Source organism: Cavia porcellus, unplaced genomic scaffold (assembly GCF_034190915.1).
Source record: "Cavia porcellus strain 051 isolate PalLab524CR breed Dunkin Hartley unplaced genomic scaffold, mCavPor4.1 scaffold_1, whole genome shotgun sequence".
NCBI lineage: Eukaryota > Metazoa > Chordata > Mammalia > Rodentia > Caviidae > Cavia > Cavia porcellus.
This window is the reverse complement of record NW_026947484.1, coordinates 239,675,279-239,701,010: the sequence shown is the minus strand read 5'-3', so window position 1 is coordinate 239,701,010 and position 25,732 is coordinate 239,675,279. Positions and strand designations below refer to the sequence as shown.

Below are 25,732 nucleotides of genomic sequence, written 5' to 3'. Positions count from 1 at the left end.
GAAATTTCAAAACTGCATAGAACTTGTTTGAATGAAAATGAAACTACAAGATGACAAAACTTATGGGATGCAACTAATACAATGCAGAGAAACAAACCACTAGCTGCTTATGTTAAAAATGAGGAAAGGTTTAAATAATAATCACAGAATTAGGAGAAAAAAGGGCAAAGTTAACAAAGCAAGAAGGAAGAAAATAAAGCATAAAAATCAGTGAAACAAAATAAAAAAGAGAAAAATCAATTAAACAAAGCTAGTTCTTTTCATCAATTAACCTACCACCAAAAAAGGGAAAAAGTGAGATTATTAATATCAAATTACTAATATAAAAATGAAGTAGCAGTTTTAAAGACCTTGCAGAATAAGAATACTATTACTTCAATACCAAAATCAGACAAAAAAGTGCAAAAAAGAAATTTATACTCCACACCTCCCATAGCTAAACCTGAACAAAATACTAATAAACAGAACACAGCAAATATAAACAGAATTATATGCCACCATTAAGTGAAATGTATTCCAGATATTTTCAGCAATAAAAATCAACCAATAATTCAAGAAACTAAAGACGTCCTGTCTGCTGGCCAACGGAGCACACAACTGTAATACCAGCACTTGGAGGCTGAGGTGGGAGGACTGCCATCAGTTTGTGGCCAGCCTGGGTTACACAGTGAGCTCAAAGCCACTATTTTGAGACCCTGCTTCAAAACACAAACAAGAAAGACCTGTCAACCTTAATAAACACATACTTACTATAGAATAGAAATTTAGCCCACAGAAATAAAATCTTTGTTCCCTCAAAAACTCATACAAAGATTCATGGTAGTTCTGTTTAACATTTAACAGAGCCCCAGACAAAACACAACTCAATGTCCTTCAGCGAGTGGTTCAGGCATGGGCCACTCATTCCACTATGCAGCAATGAAAAAGGAACAGATGATTGATACAGTCAACTGGGAAGAATCTCAAGGGAATTACGCTGAGTACAAAAAAGTAATCTCAAAAAGTCACACACAGTATGATTCTACTTACACAACTTTTTTTTTCCTTAAAGTACTAGGGATAGAAACTGGGCCTTTTTGCATTAAGTTATAACCTGAGCCTATTTTTTATTTAGAGGCAGGGTCTCACTAAGTTGCCCTTTCCAGGCTCACATACAGTTTTCTAGAGATGACAGAATGATGGAGATAGACTGACCTTTCCCAAGTCTTGACCTCCTCTGTGGTAGGTCAAGCTGGCTGTGATGCTATAGCAGCAGCATCCTGACTGTACTGGAGCACACAGGAAACCACACATGTGCAAAGTCTCACAGAGCTGTGTGCACACAGAGATGACCGATGTTTCTGGTCTTAATACTGCACTACTGCTATTCAAGATGTTACTGCTGAGGGAAGCTGGCTGAAAGGAGCTCTCTCCAGGCACGGTTATTTTTTCCTTCAAACTTTATATAAATCTTTTTTTGGTACCGGGGATCAAACTCACGACCCTGCGCTTGCCAAGCAGGTGCTTATGCGGGTGAACTAAATCCCAATCCCTGAAACTTTATATAAATCTACAATTACTTCAAAACCAAAAGTTTTTTTAGAATAATTAAAAATTCTAATTATACATGTATTTATTTAATTGCAATTTGTGGTAAGAGGTATAAAAGTGGAAAAGTCTATATTCATAACAGTGCCACAGGAGTTTCAGAACAGGCAGCTGCAAGACAGCATATCCAGTAGATGCCTAAACAGTCTTCCATGCCTTCTCATGGAATCGTAGCCTCTCATCTTTCTCCAGAATAACACACCAGCAGACACAACTGTTTTGTGTATCTTGACAGTGTCACTACTGGTAACACAAACTTCTTTTGGACTGTTCGTTTCACTTGCAAAGGACATTCTCACTCTTTCTCATTGGACCTTAACCAGTAGGCTGTACAATAAACAGGATGAAGATCAAAGTTTTTAAGTACTCTTTGTTCAAAGTCATACACTTAAAATGGAAAAAAATCAATTCTACCTACTTCAGACTCCTAGCCCATTATTTTCCAATCACCTATTACAGTACTTAAAAAAGTCTGCAGAATGAAGAATTTTTTTAAAATTCCTGCAAAATGTTGTAGAAGTTCCAAATAGAGTAAGTATGACGTTATGTTACACTGGTATTATGTATAATCTTCTAAGCTCCTACTAGATAAATGGACAACAATTTCCCAACTTTTAGAATTTTTTTGCAAGTTTGACATTTCCTCTGATGTTGCTGTATGAATGCATACTAACCTATGAGAGAAAATCAAATTTATATACATGATGAATATAAAGTCCATCCCTACTGCTAAGGAAATATAAAAATACAGCACACATTACACTCATGAACTTGATGAATTAATTTATTTGAAAAATATAACTTTTCCCTTAACTCCTTTGCTGCTATAAGGCATCAATTATTACATCAAACTATTATAATCACAAACCAAAATAAATAAATAAATACATGTTTTTAATGTGACAGAAAGCAGCTTTCAGCCTCTTGAGATCGAAGTAAAAAATTTCATGAGTTGTACAAAGTTGTCTATTGCATATTGAATAAACTCATTAAAATAACACATTGATTTTCTTTTGCTGGAATTACTTAGACCTAAATATATTGTGGCCACACTAAAAGTGAAAAAAACGCTGAAAGATCAATCTTTTAATCAGAAAAAAAAGGAAGTCACTTAGTTTGAAGGCAAAAAATACAAAATGTTAAAACGTGACATTTTAGAAAAATTTTTGCTTGCTGCCTTAGCTGAGAGGAGTGGATATGGAAGGACTTTGGCCTTTCGTTTTAAGTGGAATACTGGGCAAATAGTCAACAGTAGAGACATCAGACACTCTGACCTTGTGTGTGTGTGTGTGTGTGTGTGTGTGTGTGTGTGTGTGTGCTCCTTCCCCCAACAGTATTCTCAGAACCAACAGGGTGCCAGGTGAGGTGGCACACATCTGTAATCCTGTAGCAGAAAATGCTCCCCACCCCTCAGCCAGCAGACTTCAGTTTGTTAGTCGCCCAGGTATTAATAGTTCCTGTTCCAGTTTCAGCTGCTCCTGTCTCTCAGAGACAGCTGGTCACTGTGATGCACACTGTATAAACCAATCTCCAATTGACAAGCCATTCTGCGTACTTATATAAGCCCAAGACTACCAGAGACCAGGGCCTGACATCCCTGGAATGATCACCCCTTGATGTAATAAAATCTGCCCCCAAATCCTGGGTATCGTTTTGGTGTTTCTGCTTGCTGTTGCATCAGGTGCATCAGCCTGGAAGACAGACCACACTGATAGGTTTGATCACTGGTTGTGGCCCTCATGAATGGAGCAAGGACCCTTCCAGGTCTCAAGAGGAAAGCCTGCTCTTGAGATTTCTTGAGTTTCCTCAGAGATCCACAGGATTCCTGGTTCCTGTTGAATCCCAAAGGCAGGAGGATGCAATCTGTTTGTCTGCCTGCCTGCCTGATTCTGGTAAGAGCCCTGGGGGCTTCCCAGTTAATCAGTCAGTCCTGCTCATTTTGAGCAGAAGAGCTTGATCAACTCTTATTCCCCTCAAGAGAAGGGGGTTGGATGTGTAACCTCTGAGTGCCTGTGAATGAATATGTGAGTGAATGGACTGGACAGCATAAGCAATACACTGCTCTGCTATGCACCAAGACTGGCTATGGTGGCTGACTGGGCCTTTGCCTGTGGTTCTGTGGTGATTGATATACGGCATAATGGAGGCCGTGCATCCTCCTTAGTTAAGTTGTGCCTAAGGCCGTGAGAGGAGTGTGGCCAAGTAGGCATCTGAATGGTCTCTCTCTGAGGGCCACCCACCCTTTGTCTGTTGTGCCACTCTTTATGGGTACACGATCTACATCAGGAAGTCAGCGATGGGAACTACTTAGTCAAAACCCACAGTTCTTGACTACAGGACTAAGGGCTTTACAGAGTTATAAATGAAACCAAACCACTCCCTGCATCTCAAAGAAAGAAAAAAGGAAAAATAGGTCCATCCTCCTGAGAATTCTGCCTTGGCACCCTTCAGCCAATGTCAGCCAGTTGAACTCGTTCAGCTAGCCATTGCCTGCATTTAGTCACAGGGGCCCTTCCTACACAACTTTCTGCTTGCACATCTATCCTGATGGCATCATCTAATGCCCACTCAAGATGACTATCAGCAATTCCTTCTGAGTTAGTTCCACATTTTGACTCAGGAAAATCAGACTGTCAGTCCTGACAAATGAGCTGCCATGGCCATTTCAAAGGTCACCTCTCCTAGAAACAACATGTTTGAGCACTTCAAAAAGACATTGCACAGGGAGACAAGAAGTACAATAACTACTGTTACCCAGAAACCTGATTTTAATAAAACAGCTGATATCTGTAAGAAAATTGAGTCTGATAGATAACCATACCCTCTGCTGAATTATAAAAACTATGGACATAAATAAATAAGAACTCTCAAAAGTTTCAACCTGGATCAGACGACAACACTTTCATTGGTCTAATTGGCTCAGACTAGGCCAGACTAGGCTCCCTTCTTCAGCTGGGCCACTGGGAGCCCACAGTACCTTCCTCATGGCAACTGGGACTCTTGCTTCTTGCGCTTTCTGCCAGGCACAAACTTGCAGCCTGGAAAGATATCTCACCAGTCACAAATTCCTGTATAAGCCAGTCCCCATTCCACTTCTGGGAAGAGACCTCTTCTTCAAGTTAGAAAGAACCATCTCCTCTGCACCAAACCAGTCAGCCTCTCTCTCATTTAACCCTGCACTTTCTTTTTTTTTTTTTTTTGTCTTTTTCCTTTTTATCGGTACCGGGGATCGAACTCACGACTGCCTGCTTGCAAGGCAGGCACTTATGCCACTGAGCTAAATCTCCAGCCCATAACCCTGCACTTTCAACTTTGACTGTTCCCTAAGATGATGCCTGCATCAGACCGAGACAGACCACTGAAATCCTAAAGTTTTAAAAAACTCTCCTCCCTGAGGTATAAACTAAGGTCTTGCCTCCGGACCTGGCAATCAACCATGCTGCCTCACTGACATTTCCCCCACCCACCCACATTGCTGTCAGATGTCATGAGAAGCACCAACAGGCATCCAATCACACATCAGCCTGAGACACTGTTAATCACCTTGGCAAGATGTCTGTACTGCCGACAACAGTCACCACCTTGCACTCTGATGTTCCCGACACTTGCTCCCATAAGACCCTTCAACTGGGAAACTCCTGAGACAAAAGCCCAGCTCATTTGGACTCAACTGACATAAGAGATTAAAAACTCTCCCACTATTTTGAGGGATGCCCTAGCCATCACAGTCCCCCAAGAAAGGAAAAAATGAGGCTTCAAAACTATAAAATGTCTACAGACTGTTGAACTGCTAAAATACACCTCTCTTGCCCATAAAGATCTCTGAGTTGGCAATGCCACCATGATTGCCCTCCATATATGCTGCCTCAGTCCTCTGCCACCCACAGCCTGCTGGTTCACCTGCCTGGTCCTAAAAAAAATGCCTTCTCCTGCCTTTGAGTGGCTGCTGTCAGGCAGCCCCTCCTTTACCTTTAAATGAAAAGACCCCAGTTCTGGACTCCAAAGTCAACTGACCTGGACGAAACCACTCAAAGGTTCAAAAACTTGTTTCCTGTTTGAAAAAGCACTTCTGATTTAATGACACTCAGGCTGCCTGCTGGAAAGACACAAAAGGTCGGCTACAATATCTGGCAGAAACTGGTTACAAGAAAGAAACTAACAGCCACTGTTCTTCTGATCAAGTAAGCTGACAAAGCTGACAAGTGAGCTCACTTTTCACTGAGACCTAACTGTCCCGGTGCCACATGCTGTACTTGGATGAACTGTTCTAAAAAACGGGCCCATTCAAGGCTGACTACATCTTGTTTACAGATGCAAGTAGCTCTGTTAGGAATGAAGTCCAATGGGCCAGATATGCTGTGGTCACCTTGGACTTATTTTGGCCAAAAACTCTCTTGCAGGCATGATCTGCACAGCAAACTATTTTCTGCTGCTGTTTTGAAACCTGCCACCAATGATACAAAATAATTCAGTTCAGAGGCCTAAGCCCCTCCTGGGATCCAACTAACACATCAACCCTAGCCACCAGATCTGCCCCCACCATTTGTTCTGCAAGCTCAAGAACTGCACTGGCACCTGTACCCTGCAGCTATGTCGTGGATTAAAAACTGGAGGTCAACCTAACACTAGCTGAGCTCAATCAGTGTGGTGCTGAGTGTGGGGCCCACTGAGAACTGTTGCCAACATAAAGGAGATCTGGAGAAGAAGTTAATGTTATTGTTTCTGTGTTGCCATTGGCTGTCTAGGAAGAGCTTATCGAGCTTCTTTCCTGATATGACCTTGGCTGTTATCATCATCAGAGGAGCTCGGGACCTTACTGTCACTGAGAATGGCTTTGGTTCACTTCGGGGGAGCTCTGGTCTTTACCACTTTCTGACTCCAGTGGGGAAGACAGTATGCTATTCAATCTCTAGAAGAAGCTCATCATGCTGGCTTCCTGATATGAATTTAGCTGTTCTCATAGTTAGAGGAGCTTGAGACTCCGTTGTTGCTGAGGATACTGCGGTACTTCTCAGGGGAATCCCGGTACTTACTTTAAGTGTTGCTTCCTGGCTCCAGTGCAGAACTTTCAACCTACTGGCACAGATCCTTCATCCCACTGGCACAGAGCTTTCACTGCTGACCTAGCACAGATCTGTAAAACAGACTTGCATGAGTCATTATCCTAGGCTCTTCGTCTCCAGCTGGATTTGCTGGGGGCATTATCATGGGCTCTGGGTCTTCAGCAGACAGACGCAGGACACTATTGCACCCTCAGCTGGGCCCTCAGCTCGATTCCTTGGGTTTAAGTGTGTGGACAGATTCCCTGCACTTTCTTTGTATTTGACTCCTTGGGTAGCCATTATCACCAATATTATAAAGTATGTGTCCGATATTGTCTTGTTCTCCTTGCAAACCCTAACTACTACAAGCTGGCTCAGACTTCACTGTCTGTGTCATTAGCCCCAACCTCCCATTCCCTATTCATACTGAGACAACAATAAAAGTTGATAAAGTCCTGCTGTAAAAAAAAATCATTCCCAGATATAGCCTACCCTTAATCACTGGCACCACCAACAGCTCAGCATTTAAAGTAGAGGTAACTCAAAAACTCCATTAAATAAAAACTATCTACAGCCTACAGGTCACAAAGCTCTAATTTTTTTTTAAACCCCAGCTTATAACCAGTTAAAAGACCAGCTGCATCTGTGGACATTCCTGCACACACATATATCCCACGTACATATTAAATACCTCTACAAGTTTCAGAAATTCAGCCTTAGACCTGCTGGAAAGATTTAACAGCACAGCTTCTTCAAGTCTCTCTCTAAAGAGTGAGCTGACCAGTCCACTCAGGACTGAAGCCAAAGGACATCATTCACAGGATTGCTCCTCACCTATTTCCCTTGATACTTGTTATCTTTTTCAGCCTGCTTATCCAGTCCTTGCCTCCCTGCCCTCCCATCCTAAGCTCTATGGACAGCTGCCCCAAGAGAATCAATCAATCAAACACTTGACCAAGATTTGATGAGCATCCAAGACACATTGGACACAACACTATCTTGCCAGAATAATGTTACAAAACAGACAGACCTAAATTCTAGTTGGGCCTTGTCTCAGAAGATCACATGTAATATGTCCATTTGCTGGGGGAACTAAAAAGAGGGGAAATGTAGCAGAAAATGCACGCCATCCCCGTCAGTTTCTTAGTTGCCCAGGTAACCATTCCTGTTCTAGTACAGGGTGCTCCTGTGTCTTAGAAACAGCTGGTCACTGTGATGCACACTGTATAAACCAATCCCCAATGACAAGCCATTCTGCTTGCTTATCTCCAATAAGCACCATGCCACCACAGATGAGGGCCTGGTACACTGGGAATGATCACCTCTTCATGTAAATAAAGCTGCCTCCAAATCCTGGATGTCTCGTCGGTGTTTCTGCTTGCCATTACAATCCCAGCGCTTGGGAGGTTGAAGCAGGAGGATCACCGCGAGTTCGAGGCCGGCTCGGGGTAGACACTGTTCAGGACCAGCCTGTGCTATATAGCGAGACCTTGTCTCAAACAAAACAAAACACCCTAACCAACCGTAAAAGTCAAAATCAAAAAGGCTGAGACCCATGGTTCACAGGGTGGGACGTAATCATCCTCAGTGTTAAGCAGCATTCCAGTAACTACAGAACCTGGGAGGAAAGAAACACATCCATGAAACCCTGAGTGCCGCGTGCACACTGCGCCGGGTCTCCTGGAGTAAAGCTCCGGCGGGCTCAGGCCCCGCGCTGGCGCCTCCCGGACGCCGCAAGCCACCGTGCCAGCTCGCCTGGCTCCCCAGCCCAGCGGCGGGGGACCCCGAGCTGCGCTATTACCCTCATCTCCACGCCGTCTGACAGCAGCCGTGGACACGCCAGAGCTCCTGCGTGGTCAGCTCCATCCTACCGTGGCAAAGTCACCCCAACCCTGAGGTGCCCCTCACCTGTCGCCTGCGGGGGTGGGAGTGGGGTCAGTTCCAGCCTGGCCCGAGATAGGGCGGGGAGGGCGCGCGGAGCCGGAAGTCCCGCCTCCCGGTGACGTCACTGCGCCGCGCCCCGCGCCACTCCCGGAAGCGGCCGCTGCTAGCCAGACCAGGCCAGCAGGTGGGCGACTGGGTTGAGTTGCTGATCCCGCCTTGCGGCCGGTGACCCAGGTCCCCGGAGAAAGCCTAGAGGAGTCAGAGCTGTTTCCATCTCTTTATTTGAACTGTATGAGCCTCTTCTTGTCTGGCATCTTTGCTATACTTCTGCCTGGTTTTCCTTTCCGCCACATGCTGCGTCTCTTCCCTTCCAGACAGACGTGGGAGGGTTGATGCTCAGTTGACCTCCCTTATCGCTTGAGGGTGATGGAAGGCCGTCTATCCCAGAGATACTTTGAGCTCACCACGCCCACACTCGGTGAAGACACAGGTTGCCGCAGCGTTGTTTGCTTAACCTCGGACCAGCGTACTCTGCCCAAACGTGCATCACACCGTAGGGAACAGGTCGGTGTTATCGCCGGGGAGAGGAGCAATCAAGTAGGCCAGCAAGTCATCAGTGATTCTTCCCCACGCTCAGAAGGGTAGTTTCGCTCCTTTCTTTCTCAACATCTCGGTGCCAGGCACAATCATCCGGCCAGTGGTTGACAGTAGACCAGTACCTCTTCATTGCTTTTCCTTTTTGGTCATGACGTTCTGCTTCCTAATTGATGTGCGCAACAGTCAATGAGTTTAGAAAAAGCTGTTCACTGTTTTAACAGCTTCTCATGATTTAATTCATTTTTAATTCTCAGAGCAGTTCCATGAGGTCAGGATTAGCAGGTGACCACGGGGTCTGGAATCATAAGCAAGTACATAAATAACTAATTACATCATAATGACGTTCTGTGGTATGTTCAAAGTTGTGTTCCTCCTTACTAATAAATGTGTGAAAAACTTTCTTGAACATGATTCACTAGTTAGCATTTCTTTAAATTCTTGCATAGGCTTCTGTGATGTATTTTTCAAGTGCTTTATGTCTCTAATTTCATTAATCCTGAGATAGGAGATTAAAGCCGGGCCAAACAAGCCAAATGAGTGGGTGAAATGTGTCAACAGTCATAAAAGCGCAGAAGGACATGCAGAACACAGGACCCAAAATGACTCCACGTCTCCTGAGGACTGCATTGTACATGGAACCAATCAGGAAACAGTATTTTCAGTCTTTCATTTGAATCTTGGGCTATTTGCAGGACCAATCAGAAAAGTGCTATTTTCTGTGCATTTATATCTTGCAGGAAGTCAAGTGAGTTTTTCCATGGTCCAAATGAGCATTTGATTTGGTAGGAGAACTGTTCCAATGCTTATTTGCATGAAGGAGAAGTCAGTACAGGAATTTTGGATTCCAACCACCCCTTGCCCTTATTCTGGGGCTGCTGTGAGCCTGTTCACCAGCTCACTCCCTCCCTGTAGAGTGCATCTCCTCTCTGCCTTCAAGAAGTGTACATTTTCACTGTCTTTTCTGTGCATCTTGTTCAGTTCCTTGTTCAGGGAACATGGGGCCCTCCATCCAGTAACAAGCCTGCGCTAGAAAGAATAAACCAGAGGTTCCGTCTTTAAAAACAACAACTATCTTTCCAGTCCTTTTGGCCACACCATGCTATTGTATTCGTTTAATCATGGTATAAAGAGAGTCCCAAAAAATTAAGTAAGTTGGTTAAGGCATCTTGGCAGAGCCAGGCTCTGCAACTGTCTGTCTGAGAGACTATTTCAGGCATCCTCTGAATTGTTCTTTATGGCTTTCCTCTTTCTTTGTTATTTCTGTAATGCTCATACTCTTTCTCATAAATTCATCATTTTTGCTGTGTTTTTCTCTCTGCAGGTTGCTGTTCTCTCTCCCTTCCTTCCATTAACTTCAACACATGATGTTGAATTCATATGGTTTCCTTAATGCTCCACGCTGTATACAGCGATGCTTTTTTCTTTATACTCCTGTGTCAGCATTTGCATTCTTCTGTTAGGGCACTACCTGTTTTCAGCACCAGACTGTGAGATCCTAAAAGACAATTACCCCTTCTTTCAACTTTGTGTTCCATATGTTTTAGTCTGTGTTTAAGCGTCTCCCCTCAGAGCTTTTGATCTCCTAGTCCAAGGCAGGAATGCACCCAGACCTTGGTTTGAAGTGGAAATAGTATGTGCAAAATACTTGGAAATAGAAGCCAAACTCTCCTGTCTCTTAGCTTCTCTGTGGGCATCTGTTTCATCATTGTTTGATTCACAGACTACATGACAGAACTCGGCCAATGGTTTGTGCGATTTATGCCGGTGGACTGTGGAACCATTGGTGCTGTTCAGATAGTTCCTACTTTCTACCTTCTAGATACATGGTAGGATTGAACTTGCCTCTTGGTTGGGTGCTTGGGGAAAGAGAGAGGTAGAGGGGATATGAGAAGTTCTACCCAATGAGTCAGGTGGAAAAGTGGGCCATTTCAAAGCTGAGCTGTTGATGACTTAGGTGATTTCCTCTGAAACATCACAGTTTCCCTTGGCAGGTGATGACAGCATTCCAGAGCCTGTATCCTTGAGTAGCTATTGCTGCTTAGTCTACTCACCATCCTGCAGTGAACACGTACCATGAAAAAAGTGAGCTTTGTTAAAATTCCTGAGAGTTTCATTGTTATGTGTCAACCATATAGCCTGTCTAAACTGACGCAGGACTGTCACACAGTGATTCTTTTTTCCTTGCTTTTAACTTTAGTTCCAGATATCCAGAAAATTGTTTACTTTGGGTCCAGTGTCCAGCAGTTTAAATTATAAATGACAAATATTAATGGTCATCTTGGCCCTCTGTCAGCAGGGTAAGGAGACATAGTGAACAAGGCAGATGTTCCACAAAAGTGCCTATCAGAAGCACAAATGGCCATGACATTGGGCCATTGTGTGCTGGTGGTTATTAAGGTGCAATAGGTGTACATTAAGGGTGAATTTACTTTGCGTAGATGCACCCCAATACTTTCCACTCCGGAACCCGCTTTGTGCTTCCCTCCCTGCTCTCTCTCACTCCTTCTTTTTCTCTAGTACTCTTCCTCCTACTTTGCTGTCATCTTTCTCTTTTTTTAGATTCCACGTATAACAAAACTGCAATACTTCGGCTTTTGGAGTCTGCCTTATTTACAAAACACTGTGATCTCAAGTTTCACCCGTTTTCCTGTACTTGACATGGTTTCACCATTCGTTCTGGCTGAATAGTTTTCCGTGTACTGATTTTAAATGACACACTTTTATCTTACACGAAAATATTATGTTTTCTTTACTCATTCCTTTTTTATCGACTACTCATTTATTTCAAACATTATTCCAGGTCAGAGATACCAAGGCAATCAAAAAAAAAAAGTCGTTGATCTCACAGACATGCACTGAACAAATAAAATACATAAATATGTGATGTTAGTCTAAGAACTAAAAGGCAAGGTTAGTGGTAGAAGTGTGTTCATTTACTGTTGCTTAACAGTTACTAAAAATTTAGCAACCTAGGACATTTGACATTATTACCTCACACAGTTTCTAAGGGTGAGGAAACCAAAAGTGGTCTAATTGTGAAAGATTTGGAGAACCCACGGGAATGCTCCTTAGAAGCCATTGTGACAGGTTATTTAGCAGGAATGTAGCAGAAGGGGAGGAAAACCATCTCATAGAAAGTGGAGAAACCCAGCAGGATTGCTAGACATGAAAAGATTTCAGAGGAATGTCAGCCACATACAGCACTTACAAGGAACAAATTGCGCTGAATAGCATGGAACGTTCTGGAATTGCATGAGCAGCATCATCAAAGAGAAAGAGATAAAAAGATTGCATTTGTGATATGGCCAAGATCAACTATGTAGGGGCCCTCGAGGCTAACTAGGAACTGCCGTAATTGGTGGAGTCCCTTTTGTGGAGGTGAAGGAGCAGTTGGGGATACTTTGCAAAAAGACTGAAGGTTGTATAATAGCGATGTAAATGAGACAGATAAATGGGTGATACCTGGGACTATGGCAAAAAAGAGTAACTTGGGTGGTTTTTATGAGAGCATTGGAAGAACTTGTTGTTTTCCTCTTATTAGTCCATTATGGGGAAAGTAAAAATGATTGGGTTAGACATCTCTTAAATTAGGATATGCAGACAGAGGATAATATACAAGAAACAAAAGGAGAAATAATAAAAAGGCAAATTTGTGAAGCATTCCACATTTTAAAAAAGAAAGAATAAAAGTCGAGACCAAGAATTTTTTTATGTGTGATATAAGATCTCTGTTCAACGTATATTCTAAAGATAATTCTAAATGCTTTTAAATGTATGATTCTTCAATGTAGACTCCACAAAACTGTCATCGATGTTCCCTGAAATCCATATTAATTCTTTTTTCAACATTTGAGGTCAAGAAAACACATTCATGTTTTACCTTAAGCAAAAATTTTAAATTGATGTCTTCGTTTTTAATGCACAGAATTGTATCATTTTAATATTTAATCTATGGAGAATACAAAAGGTAGCTTAAAATTGCAGACATGGTTGTGCATGCCTGTAACCCCAGCACTCAGGAGGCTGAAGCAGGAGGATTACTGTAAGTTCAAGGCAAGCCTGAGCTACATTGTGAGTTCAAGGTGAGCCTGAACTACATAGAGAGACCTGTCTCAAAATAAAATGAAAACTATTTGCAAATTGACAAAACAACATATAACTCTCACATTACAACCAGGCTTATATTACATAATGTAGCAGTCCAGACAGATAAATGGGCCTAAAAGCTATCAAACTTGATGTGTGGACTGGAAAATCTTTTCCTAACCATCTGTCCACACATCGCACAACCTGCATTGAAGCATTTGGCTTACAAAAAAATGAACAGAAGAAAATCTGGCAAACAGCACATTAGATGTTCTTGCCATCGAAAACTATATTACATATTTAGGTATGTGTATGTATGCATATTATATTGTGCATATGTGCCAGAGACTGAGGCTTTCAAGATAACTCACCATAGACAGAGTAACTCCAAATGTCTTTTTAAATCCATGTTATTAAATCCATTAGTCCCCCTCAAGGAAGCCACACCATTAAGAAGCTTTTAGTGGCAGGGCAGGGTAGAGTGAGGATAAGAAAAATACAGCAGATGTAGTTCAACTATCTCTACAAATTAACAACAAAGCAGAGATTGGGACTAGCGTCAGATGAGTGCCTCCTTAGAGGACAATATGTTCCCATTTTATTGGATTCCTCAGAAACTAATTGCTCCATCCTACAAGATTTTGTGAGCTAATAATGCTGCTACGGGACTTTTACAAATCATTCCTTTTTATTTTTTAATGGAGACTTTATATTCCCCAGTAAAATAAGAATAGCATTTTTCATAGGTCAAAATATCTTTCTATACTATCCGTCTATCCAGATGTGATTAATTAAATAATGGCTCTCCAAAGATGTCCCTGTCCTAACCCCTGGAACCTGTTGCATGCTGCATTGTAAGGATAGTGCAAGCATGATTAACATGTGTTAAGGGTCTGGAGTGGTGACAGTATCTTGGATTATTCAGATGGGACCAGTGTAATCACAAGCATCAGTGTTAGAGGGACAGAGGCCAGAATCACAGAAGATAGTGGGACAGAAGCAGGGGAGAGAAGGAGACAGGACAGTGGGAGCAGGGCCAGGGTCAGAGGGTGAGATAGATGGCAGCGTCTGGAACTGGGACTTGAAGATGGCATAAGAGACCACCAACCAGGGGACATGAGCGGTCAATCGCTGGGACAGGCAGGACAGAGGAATTCTACTCCGTGGTTTCCTTAAGGAGACAGCACTGCCAGCGCCTTAATCTTAACCCAGTGAAACTGATTTTGAAGTTCTGGCTCCAAAGCAGTAAGAGAGCACAACTGTGTTGTATCAAGCTGCTCTCTATGGTGATTTTGCTATTTCTGTTTTGAAAATGATCAATTGATATTTTCCAAGTAGATCTCAAGCTTCAGAGTACAAGCTGTTGCCAAGATAGCCTTTTACTTTCTCTTAGGCTTTTGCTTGCGTTTGCTTTTTGCTTCTTAGATGTTGTTTAAAGTCTCCCGTTTGCCTGTGTTTTCACAGTCCAGCTCCTAGCTCAGCCACTGAGATGTAATCACATCCTTAACCCAAAAGTTCAGTTCCATTCTTACGTCCATTTTCATTCATGGTAATCTATAGAATTCTTAGTTGAAGTGAGAAACCGAAGTTCAAAAGAAATGCTGCATTTTGTTCCACCCTCACACTGGGACTTGACCTCAGGGAGCTGATCTGTCCTGTGTGTGTCAGGTGCTGCACCACTGAGTTCTACCACCAGGCCTCTTAAAATTTCACCTGGAGACAGTCTTGCTGTTATTCAGACCGACCTCGAACTTCTGATCCTCTTGTATTAACCTCCAAGCAGCTGGAAATGGAGGTGTGCACCGCAGCACCAGGCTGAGTTCCAGTATTTTAAAGCCCTTACAATTTTTAGCTCTGGAGTCATCCATTTTTAAAACATTTCAGAAAGAAAAAAGAACCACATTTCATTTCTTTTCTTTTCCTTTCTCTCTTAAAAAAATTTCTTCCCAGTGATGAAATTGAGATGTCAGCTCTAACTTGAATGTGTAATCTTTTCGGAAGCGGTCTCTCATTGCTGAGACAAAATACCCAACACCCAAAGTTAATGGAGAAAAAGTTCATTTTATCTCACAGTTTGTAGATTTCAATCCATTGTCATCTGGCTCCAAGGCAGGGCAGCATGGAAGTGGGGTGTCACAGAGGAAGAACAATTCATGACAGGGTAGGCAGGAAGGTAGCAAGAATCCAGCCACCCCTGTCCCTTCTATCCTATATAGGCTAAAAGCCTATGTTACCCCCACCCAGGGTGGGCCTCCCCATTAGCCATACTCAGATCTATGCTAACCCAATCTCATGATCACACACCCTGCATCCAGTGTCACACACCCAAGCCCCAGCACCTACCCCAAATGCCCTACCCATGAGCACACGAGGCTTTGGAGGGAGATGCAGATCTAGTACAAGCCGTAACTACAGCCGACATCTGGCCTGCTGCTTGTGTTTAAAGAATGCCCTGCATGATGAGTCCCTTAGCATCCTGATCATTGTACTAGGTCTGATTTGGGATAACTGTCCAGCCAGGGAGATGAGATTATCCCATGCAAAGCTGTTCTGGTGCTTTTGATAAGCTAAAATAGTGTGCCCTAAAGATATGGGGCGATTTCAGTGAACTAGAAATTAGTTAAGAGAACTACAGGGAAGTGTGTGTTGTGTGTGTGTGTGTGTGTGTGTGTGTGTGTGTGTGTCTTTTTGAGAGAGAGAGAGTCTCACTATGCAGTTCAGGCTGGCTTGAGCTCACTTTGCAGCCCAGGCTGGTCTTGAACTTGCAATGGTCCTCCTGCCTCAGCCTCCCAAGTGCTGGGATTACAGGCAGGAGCCACCACGCCTGGCTAACGGGAATTCTTGGACCTGCTGTGAAAAATAGCTTTCACATAAAGAAGAGAGGAAAAATGTATTTTGGACGAGGGGATTAACTTAAAATATATACAGTTTTCTGAAATGCCATAATTGAGTGAAGACAAGTTGACTAGTTTCAACTCTAACCATCGGGACAAAGGTCGTATTTACCTGAGGCGCCTCCTGGGTTATGTGGGGTTTCTACTCCAGAATTACTTTTAGTCTTTCCTTCCCACTCTCGTGCACTTTTCCAAACCCCTCCTTCTGAAATATTATTCCCTTCCCCAACAGTCACTCAAATATTACTGTCCTTAAGAGTACCAAGCTGACTTAGACTTCTGGGTTTTTTTTTAAGATAGTAAAATCCAACAAAATAAAACAGAACAAAGCCAACCTAAACAAAACAGCAAAATTGAGGACTTCAAAGCAGCATACTAGGAAAACAGCAATAGCTACTATAGTATATCTTGTTATCTTCACATTAGTTGTCCATTCCATCAGGTATAGCAAAATCAAACCAAAACCAAACAGAAAAAAAAAACCATCAAAACAGAATATTGAATAAAGCAAAACAGGCAGAACAAAGCAAAACAGTGAGAACAATACTGGCCTTCAGACAAAATAGTTAGAAATCCTCCTTATTTGCTATGTTGCATACGGTCATCCTCCCAAGAGATGCTCAGAGCGCTGGCCCCAGGCCTGCAAAATCAACCAGACAATACAAGCATTTAGTTGCTTTATGTGCCTTAGTTGCTATCAACTCAGGCTGTGCTCTGAACCGGCAGGCTGCTTGGGGGGTGTGGGGTGGAGGTGGGTTTGATTCTCAGCCTGCACGCTGCTGGGCTCACAGGAGGCACTGACTTTTCTCTGCCTGGAAGCCACACAGCTCGCACGACTTACCCGAGAGGTTGGCTAGTCGGCTTCTTGTTGGATCCTCTAGTCCCAGCGTGGCCAGTTCTCAGGGGCTTCTGGGTTCTTGAAAAACTTTGAATGTATCTACAGTCCAGCATTGTATATCTGCACCACTTTCACAAGATGATCTTGGCTTATTTGTTGGTGGGAAAATTTAAAAACAAATTACAGACATCCTATTATTTTAAGTTCTTTTAGTATGTCTCCCTTCCTCATTCTGCGCCAGGGAAAGAAGTGGAAACTGGCCTGATCCTCGGAGCCGGCTTCTCACCGGGGACAGGAGGTCTTTGCCTTTCTGTGATGTAAGCTTTCGGTGAGCAGAGTGCTTCCTGTGGCCCTGTGGGTAAGTCTGCCGAATCTGCAGTTCACTCAGGAAGCCTTTGGACTCACACTAGCTATGGGCCCTAGCAGACCCTTGATCAGCAGAGAGGATGATGTTTTAGTGTTCGTGTACATTATCCCTAGTCTTACTTCTCAGCTTTTTCCAGAACCCAGGTGGGAGTGCAGAATGGTACTCTGGGCATCTTCTCAAAGACAGAAAAATCATACAATATTACTCTATTTCCTATCTGATTTTTATACTGATGTTCTGAAGTCGGATTAATTTGTGACTTTTTTCCCTGAGGGTTTTAGTGCCAGAATTGCACTCGATTTTTTAAAAAGAATTTAGATGTTTTTCTTTTCAAAATTTTTATGCTTTGGAAAACTTAAATAGTATTTGAGCTATAAGTAATTTATGTTTTCCTAAAGATCATTGTTTTAATTCAAGTTCTTAGGTTTGCTTGGATTTGCTTCATAATCACTTGTGAATCCTTAAATTTCCTCCGAAGTATTTATGGTTACTCCATTATTATTTATAATTTTTGTATTTTTTGCTGTCTCCCCTTTTCTACCAGGTGACCTAAAGGTTTATAGTTCTGTATCTTTAAGGTTTTTCTTTAGTGGAAACAGTGCTTATATTTGCATATTAGATCTTTTTGAAATTCCTTATTGAATTTTTTTTATTGAAGATTTTCTCCTGTGTTTGGGGGGTTATTTTTGTTCTTATTTTCAAATATAAATTTTCCAGTTATGAATTTCTTCGCGTTTTGTTCAGCTCATATCCCATTTTTGTAATGGAATGATGGGAGAGTAGGCGATTGGTACACGGGTCTATTTGCCGAGATGAGTGACCACTCCCCCGGGAAGGATGTACTTGAAGACATACAGTCTTTGAGTGTATATGCTTTCAGTGAACCTCTTTAATGAGGAAGTCATTACTAATGATTTTCCTGCTCTTCCCAATGAGAGGTAATGTTTTGTATGGCACTGACATCTAAGTTGGCCATGTGGCTTGTTTGGATAATGGAATGCTGCTCTCTCTCTCTGTCTCTCTGTCTCTCTCTCTCTCTCTCTGTCTGTCTCTCTGTCTCTCTCTCTCTCCTCTCTCTCTCCCTCTCTCTCTCTTTCTCTCTCTCTCTCTTTCTCTCTCTCTGTCTCTGTCTCTCTCTGTCTCTGTCTCTCTGTCTCTCTGTCTCTCTCTCTGTCTCTCTCTGTCTCTCTCTCTGTCTCTCTCTCTGCCTCTCTCTGTCTCTCTCTCTGTCTCTCTCTCTGTCTCTCTCTCTCTGTCTCTCTCTGTCTCTCTCTGTCTCTCTCTCTGTCTCTCTCTCTGTCTCTCTCTCTCTCTCTGTCTCTCTCTCTGCCTCTCTCTGTCTCTCTCTGTCTCTCTCTCTGCCTCTCTCTGTCTCTCTCTCTGTCTCTCTCTCTGTCTCTCTCTCTCTGTCTCTCTCTCTGCCTCTCTCTGTCTCTCTCTCTGTCTCTCTCTCTGCCTCTCTCTCTGTCTCTCTCTGTCTCTCTGTCTCTCTCTGTCTCTCTCTCTCTGTCTCTCTGTCTCTCTCTCTCTCTCTCTGTCTCTCTCTCTCTCTCTGTCTCTGTCTCTCTCTCTCTCTCTCTCTCTCTCTCTCTCTCTCTCTCTCTCGCTGTCTCTCTCCTTTTCACACAGGGTTGTTCCTTTATCCTGGGTGCCATAATGAACATGTGGCATACAGGAGCAGCCCATTGCTAAAGGTCATAATGGCACAGGAAACCCGGCTTTGTTTTCAGAAACTGATGAGATTTGGGGGTGGCAGCTGAAGGTAGCAAAACTGTCCAATACAGCATGTAGTGAATGTGTAATTATGTATTCATTGCATCTATCTTTCTACATGATATTACATTTAATATATAGAAGATATATCACATGTGCCCAAAATAGGATATAGTGATCTCTTTTGAAGAAGTGAGTTGTGAATACACTTTATGGAACTTGAAATGTAATTTTTGCTATTTAAGTTATTATTATAGAAATTTATCTGGAGATATAGCTCATGGTACAAGTGCCCGCCTGGCAAGTGTGAGGTTGGGAATTCGATCTCCAGCACCAAGAAAAAATGTTTATAGGTATTTCTTTTTTTATGGCACATTTATGGGTATAGTTATGATGTGTTTGTTACTAAGTCTTTAGTCAAAAAAGTTCCCTTATTTCAACTGTTTTTATCCTTTATCCTGTACTCGTGAATTTTGTGATGCGGTTCTACAAATGCAATTATATAAAAGGACAGTTCTTGCTTGCCATTTTTAAAATCTGATTTTATTGTTTCTTAAAACCAGTGGAGATGACCTACAGCCATAGCACGTAATATATCTTTACAAACGGAGACTGTTTCCACTAATTATCAGTCATACAAACAGGGTAAGACATGAAGATAACTGTATAGAATTCTTTTCAATAAGCAAAAGAAATTATTCTAACCTTCTATTTTAGGTATAAAAAGAAAGTCAGGTTAGTACTTAAAGATTCCAAAATGAGTGTCATATTTTGACACTGTTAATTATGAGTTATGCCTTTGATTTAGCAAGTACTCATGTAATTTTACATTTAACACATGTCTCATAGCCAGATCTCAGCAAATATATATCAGATGTCAAAAACATTTAAAAATAGTTATTTGGTTTAATACCTCCTACACCACATTGTTATGTTATGTAGCAGAACTGCTATATGTGAAAATTTGGTTAATTTTCTAAACTTGTTTTAATGAACCTGAGTTCTGTCTATGATTGTACAAATCTGACTTTTAGTAGACTAATTCTGAGAAATCAAATGTGCCTAGGAAAAAATAATCCACAGAGGAACTGTAACTGAGGCCCATATGATTTGCATTATTAGTGCTTTCCATGTAATAATTCTACACATTGTTATCATTAGCAACACTATTTCAATCATGACCATCACCAGGTTCAGAAGAAATCACTTCTGAATCGTCTCTATTAGAACATGATCAAGAGGGAAAAATACAAAACTGAGTTTCCCTTTAGCGTTGTGTCTGACGTTTTTAAATAGACTCATTTTCTGTGGTTTCGGGTGCCCTGTTGCATTTGTCAGTGGACGGCAAGGAGGCCTGTCTTTGATTAGCACTTCCGCTAGCACTGAAGAAAAATATCCTGGAAAAAAAAAGGTTCAAGCTCCCCCCTGGATTTGGAGGCATTTGCTGTTTTGAAAATTTCCGTGAATATTGTCTTTAAGTTTACTTGAAAGCTCCTCACCATATGATGTTACAGTATATAACTAATATACTATCCGCCTAGAACTGTGTTTCTCTTTGATCCTAGAAATGGTTTTTGATTTAAAAATTGGCTGTTCTGTTGAGGGTGAGACGCGTGTAACGATGTGGGGGAGGAGAACGATGTACAAAAGAACAAAGGGGAGACCAGAATTAAATCTGTTACTTTTTAAAAGTGTTTGTGCTTATTTTATTTTGATAGACATCTATGAATGGTGCGCTGCATATCACACTGGCATAGTTTCCCCTCCTCTCTTTATCTGAGCTTCTGCAGGTTTGGGGTGTGTCTCCGTTGGATTTGCTTCAGGTGTGCACACATGTGTGCGTTGTCTTTGCGGGAACGTCTCAGTTGCTTCCCGTGCTCTTCCCTTTTTCCCTTGTTGTCAGGTGATTTTAGCGATTCTCCTGGGAGGAATCAGTTGGGACAGCACACGCTTAGTCTCAGTCCACCTGCTGAAGAACATGTTCTAGCATGAGGGTCACTCTGGTTTGCAGTTGCATTTCATATTAGCCAGGCAAGGTAGCCTGTGTCTGCAGTCCCAGCTGCTTGGGAGACTGAGGCAGGAAGATCTCTTGGTTCCAAGAGTTTCAGGGCAGACTGGGCAGCATAGTGGAACAAACAGACAGACAAAATTGCTTCTCAGTTTCCTCTTGGGTGGGAGGTGAGACTTCCACCTCTCCATGGAGACAGTAGGCTTCCTGATCTGGCACTCGTGGCCCCCTCCAGGAGTCCTACTCGCAATGTCTTGACTCTTTCCACACACCCCGCCCCCATGTGGCCTCCGGGGCGGCCGGTCCATTCCTTCAGTTCCTTTTCGTTTAGCTTGCCTGCTTCCTTTCAGGGCAGACTCCTGCCTGCCCGCCACACTCCATTGCACCACCATCCTTCTCACGCTGCTGAAACAGGAATGGCTGATTGATGTCCAATTCAGTGTCAAATCTCCCCCTTTTCTCATAAAAGAGGCCTAATCGTAACATCAAGTGTCGGTCTGTCCATTTCCCAACTTTCCTGAAGCCAAGGGATGGAGCTCTTGCCAGTGAAATACAAATAGATGTTGAGTGGCACTTCCAAAAAGTCTTCTCAAAAAGAGGACACGTAGCTTTTGTTTTTGGTCTTTATTTCACTTTTTAACTACACTGCCTTTCCATGAATGAATTAGCTGGAGCTCCAGCAGCTGTTTTGTACCATGAAGCTCCCTCAAGAGTAAACATTGCACATTAGAGAAGGTGGGGCAGAAAAACAGACAAATCTGGACACTGATACTCAAACGCTCCCACACTGGCTGTAGACTGTATACTTCTGAAATTCTCCGTTGAGGGTGACTTATTTTGTTTACCCTTATCATAACTTTATTGTATCTCTCATGTGCCCTGACTCTAATTCACCTGCATTGCAACCACTACCAAAGCACCTAATATTCATCTTTTAAAATATGTCTCTTCAACTATATTCTTTCCCTGGGACCACTGTGCTTCACTCCCATAATGATTTCCATGCTGAGCTCCACCGATGCATAACTTTTGACTTGGGGGGTAAGGACAAGATCTTCCCAAAAGGTCATTTCTGGTGTCTGTCATCTCCATAAGGGAAGTCTTCCAGAACAACCAGAAGGTGGGGCCCAGTGGATGACAGGAGCCGCTGGGTCTCACTGTCTCTGAGTCTGTGTTTGTTTGGAGGAGACTGGGTGTCCATATGGATGCTTTCAGGTAAGTGTTGGCAGGTGCTTTTTATCCTTAGAGACAGATGGAGTCTTTGACCCTGGTGGTGTATCATAAGTTGATAGTAAATCATAGATTATAAACCAACTTATTCTAGATTAGTGTGTATGTGCGTGTGTGCACGTGTGTGTGTGTGTGTTTCCTAAACATCTCCTGATGCATTGCTCAGGAGAGCCAAGGTTTCAGGCTTTGGGTCTAAATGGTCACACCGAGCCTTGTGCATGCAGCAGTGTTTAGAGGTGGATCTAGCTAGAGTGCTTATCGCACCATGAGGATGCTAACCTAACCTCATTGGTGATGGGACCTTAGCCATGTGGCCTAGTTGGAGGAAAACACTGTTGGGGTGCCTTTGGAGGACATATCTTGCCTCTGTGCCTTCTTCTCCAGGCTCTCCCACCCCTTTTTGCTTCCGGGACATCAAGAAGTAAACAACTTTGTTCCACTATGTGCTGCCTGCCGTGGTCCTCCTCAGGCCACAGCAAAGGAGTCAAGCAGTCAGGGACTCAAACCTGTGAAACCGTGAGCCAAAAGGTTCCTTTCCTCCTTCAAGTTGACTTTTTGGGGTGGGGTCCTGGGGATCAAACTCACAACCTTGCACTTGCCAAGCAAGTACTTGAACTGCTGAGCTAAATCCTCAGTCTCCAAGTTGATTTTCTCAGGCACTGTGTCACAGTGGTAGAAAAGTGAATAACATACAAGGTGGTTGTGTCCACGGTGGGCCTGGGGGTATGCGGAGTCCTCCCGAAGACAGGAGGATGTAAGGCTGACGATCATGCAGTAAGGCTGAACTATATAATAATGAAAGGGAAAGAAAGTGCTCTGATGGCTACAACTGTATGTATGTTTAAGTGTGCAAGACAGATAACCAGACTACTAAGCTTTTGTTAGTTCATCAAGCAGAATAGTTTGTACCGTTATTGGTTGTCTGCCCACTTTTTACGCTTTGATTTTGTAACTTGAACAACTGCTTCAAAGATAACAATATGTAATTTATCAACTACTGATTTCTTACTGTTATTTTTTGAAATTCTATATATTTCTACCCTTTTTTCTGTTTTGCTTTTTTTCTCTAAATAAAATTAAAGATTGGACCATAAAGAAGACGAAAGGATTGCGTGAGTCTGGCCAGGGGTGCCTGCACCGAGAATGCCTGCTTTAGTGAAAGGTCCTCCGGGAGGGCCTGCCGATCTCTTTCCCTCAGCACAAACGATGTGAGCTCTGGAGGGGCACGTGGAGGGCATCTGGTCCAGCCTTTTCCTTTTGCAGATGAGGAACTGAAATGCACAGAGCTTATAAACTTGCCTGTATTGCTGCATAGCTAAAGCAACTTTCAGTGAAAAAAAAAATTTAAAACTACATGTGTGTGTATTTCATGGGAAAGAAATCTACTGGTTTTTTCCAAAACCAATTTTGCAAGGGCCCCTCCAGACAGTAAACACGGGGAGAAGGGCAGTTTTCACCACCACTTCGCCATCCCAGAGACTGACATTACCATGAGTCCCTCCCAGCCCCTAACTCCGTCTGCTAACTGGTTTTCTGACAGAAAATCCTTTTGTTCACATAGAAATCTTGCTCTGATGTCTGGCTTCACATAGAGAAAGGCTGTGCAGGGAAAAATCCGTTTCTAAAGGATATGATGACTCCTTTCCCACCTCTGACTCTGCCTGCAAAGATGTGAAGGATCGGCTTTCTCACCACTTACTTTTATTAGAAGGTTTTTTACTCACTTCTGATATTTTTCCTTGCTTCTTATTCCCCCAGCTCACAGTGACAATCTGAACTTGGAAATTATTCGCTATTATTTCTGATGTGTGTTGACTGCAGATAATGTTCACTTCCAAGATGATCTTCATTTTTAAAATATATTATGCATTACGTTTCCTGTACTCAAAACAATTAACAAAACATAAAATTTCAAAATGCTCACAGCATCGAGTGAGTGAATGCATAGATAGCGATTTAAAAGACAAGCATTTGTTCTTAATGCATCTGCAGACAAAGATGCTAAGTTGTCTCTCATCTTGATTGGATCAGTGGTGTCTCAAATCATGCTTTTGAGATGTCTGTGGCAGGCTGCTTTTGAAGTCATAGTTAGCCATTTTTGTTCTAATGCATCCTTTTCATCCCTCTCCATCCACTGAATTGGGCATTCCCCACCCCTGCAGCGTGGTAGGGAAGACAGGGCAGAAAACAGGAAAAAGTCGGCCCTCATTTTCATGTGGGGAGATGATAAAAATGATAAGCGTAAGTCTGAAAAGCTATACAGTAAGTAAAACTTGGAGGAATTCCTCAGGCTAAGAAAGATAGCAGAAAATATGGAGATACCACTAGCTGGGCAGAGAGCGTGGTGGACCTAGGATGGACCACAAAGAAAGGAAGAGACATGGCCCAGAAAGCCATTTAATGTCCCTCCTGAGTAAGTGGTCAAGGGAGTCACTTTTAGGTCTCATAAAGAGGTAAGTTAGGGTTCACAGCCTGTCTAAACTCTGCACTGAGACCCTCGCTCCTTGTAGGTGAGATTACTTACTGGGAAATTTCCTTGGCAACAGACAGCTTGGCATCGTGTCCCTCAGCAGGAGTAGTAATGACCCTTGGAGCTTCTGGTTGCTTTCGATTTTCTTCTATGCAGGACAACTTCCTACTGGTGCCCTCGGGCATTCGCAGTGCCTCTGCTGTAGAAGGCACCGTCCTGCTCTGTAATGGTGGTGAGGACTGATAGCAGAAGGCTGGGGACCCCAGAGTTAGGTTGAGTGGAATTTACTGTGGTAAAATATGTTCCAAGTTTTGACCAGGTTGGAAGTTCCTCAGAAAATGGTTTAAGACATGGAAACTGACAAAAGAGACTGGCGTGTACCCTTTTCATGAAGCACTGAGTTTTTCTCATGTACACATGCAGAATTGTCTCATTGTGAACAGGCCTGCTCCTTTGAGTAATTCACTATGATCTTCCTGCAGAAGTAGAAGTGAACTTGTAAAAAACTGATCATAATGCATATGATTATTTTCTACAGCAATGTAAATGAATTTTGCCTATAGAGAGCAAAATTCTAAGGATTAGAATTGAGCCTTGGAATTTTATCCACTTTTATATCTATTATCAATTTCACTTCAGCATTTGGGAGATATTTCAAGATATTTCAGATAAATGAATTACATATGTATGCATTTTTATATATATAATATCGGAAATTTATAAAAAATTGCTGCTAAGCGGTCCTAACATACGTAAATAGCAAGGAATTTATTCGATTTCTACAAGAACTATTTCTTTAAAAATCATTGGACATTTTTGTTCAGTAAAATGCTTTTACCCTTTTTGGCTTAGCATTGTAGGACAAGGTGTGCTTATAAATCTAATGGAGCAATTTGTACAGATTCATGTGTCCAGAGAGGCTGGACACGAGCAAATGTTGATGGAAGTCACATATTATGGGAACAGACAAGACATCACTTCCTTCTAATGAGTATGCCTGTGCAGAACTCTATAAA

At 42.5% G+C, this 25,732-nt stretch overlaps 1 protein-coding gene and 1 long non-coding RNA gene across 11 annotated transcripts in view; one reads left to right on the top strand and one right to left on the bottom strand.

Annotated features, from left to right (window-relative positions):
- Positions 1-8,677, bottom strand: part of Ldah (lipid droplet associated hydrolase) — a 133,927-nt gene extending 125,250 nt beyond the window's left edge. For 4 of the 10 annotated variants that reach the window (XM_063231962.1, XM_013155978.3, XM_063232000.1 and 1 more), the window contains exons 1-2: positions 8,538-8,648; positions 6,621-6,721 (exon numbers count right to left, since the gene is read on the bottom strand). The gene's annotated coding sequence lies outside the window, so the exon portion shown is untranslated. Of the gene's footprint in view, positions 1-6,620; positions 6,722-7,951; positions 8,302-8,430 lie in introns of those variants that run through there. The other 6 variants (XM_063231963.1, XM_063231985.1, XM_063231969.1 and 3 more) reach the window with 4 other exon arrangements.
- Positions 8,678-8,835: 158 nt separating this feature from the next.
- LOC134471845 (uncharacterized) overlaps positions 8,836-25,732 on the top strand; it is a 42,107-nt gene continuing 25,210 nt past the window's right edge. The window contains exon 1 of the long non-coding RNA XR_010041560.1: positions 8,836-9,077. This is a non-coding gene — a long non-coding RNA (uncharacterized LOC134471845). The remainder of the gene's footprint in view (positions 9,078-25,732) is intronic.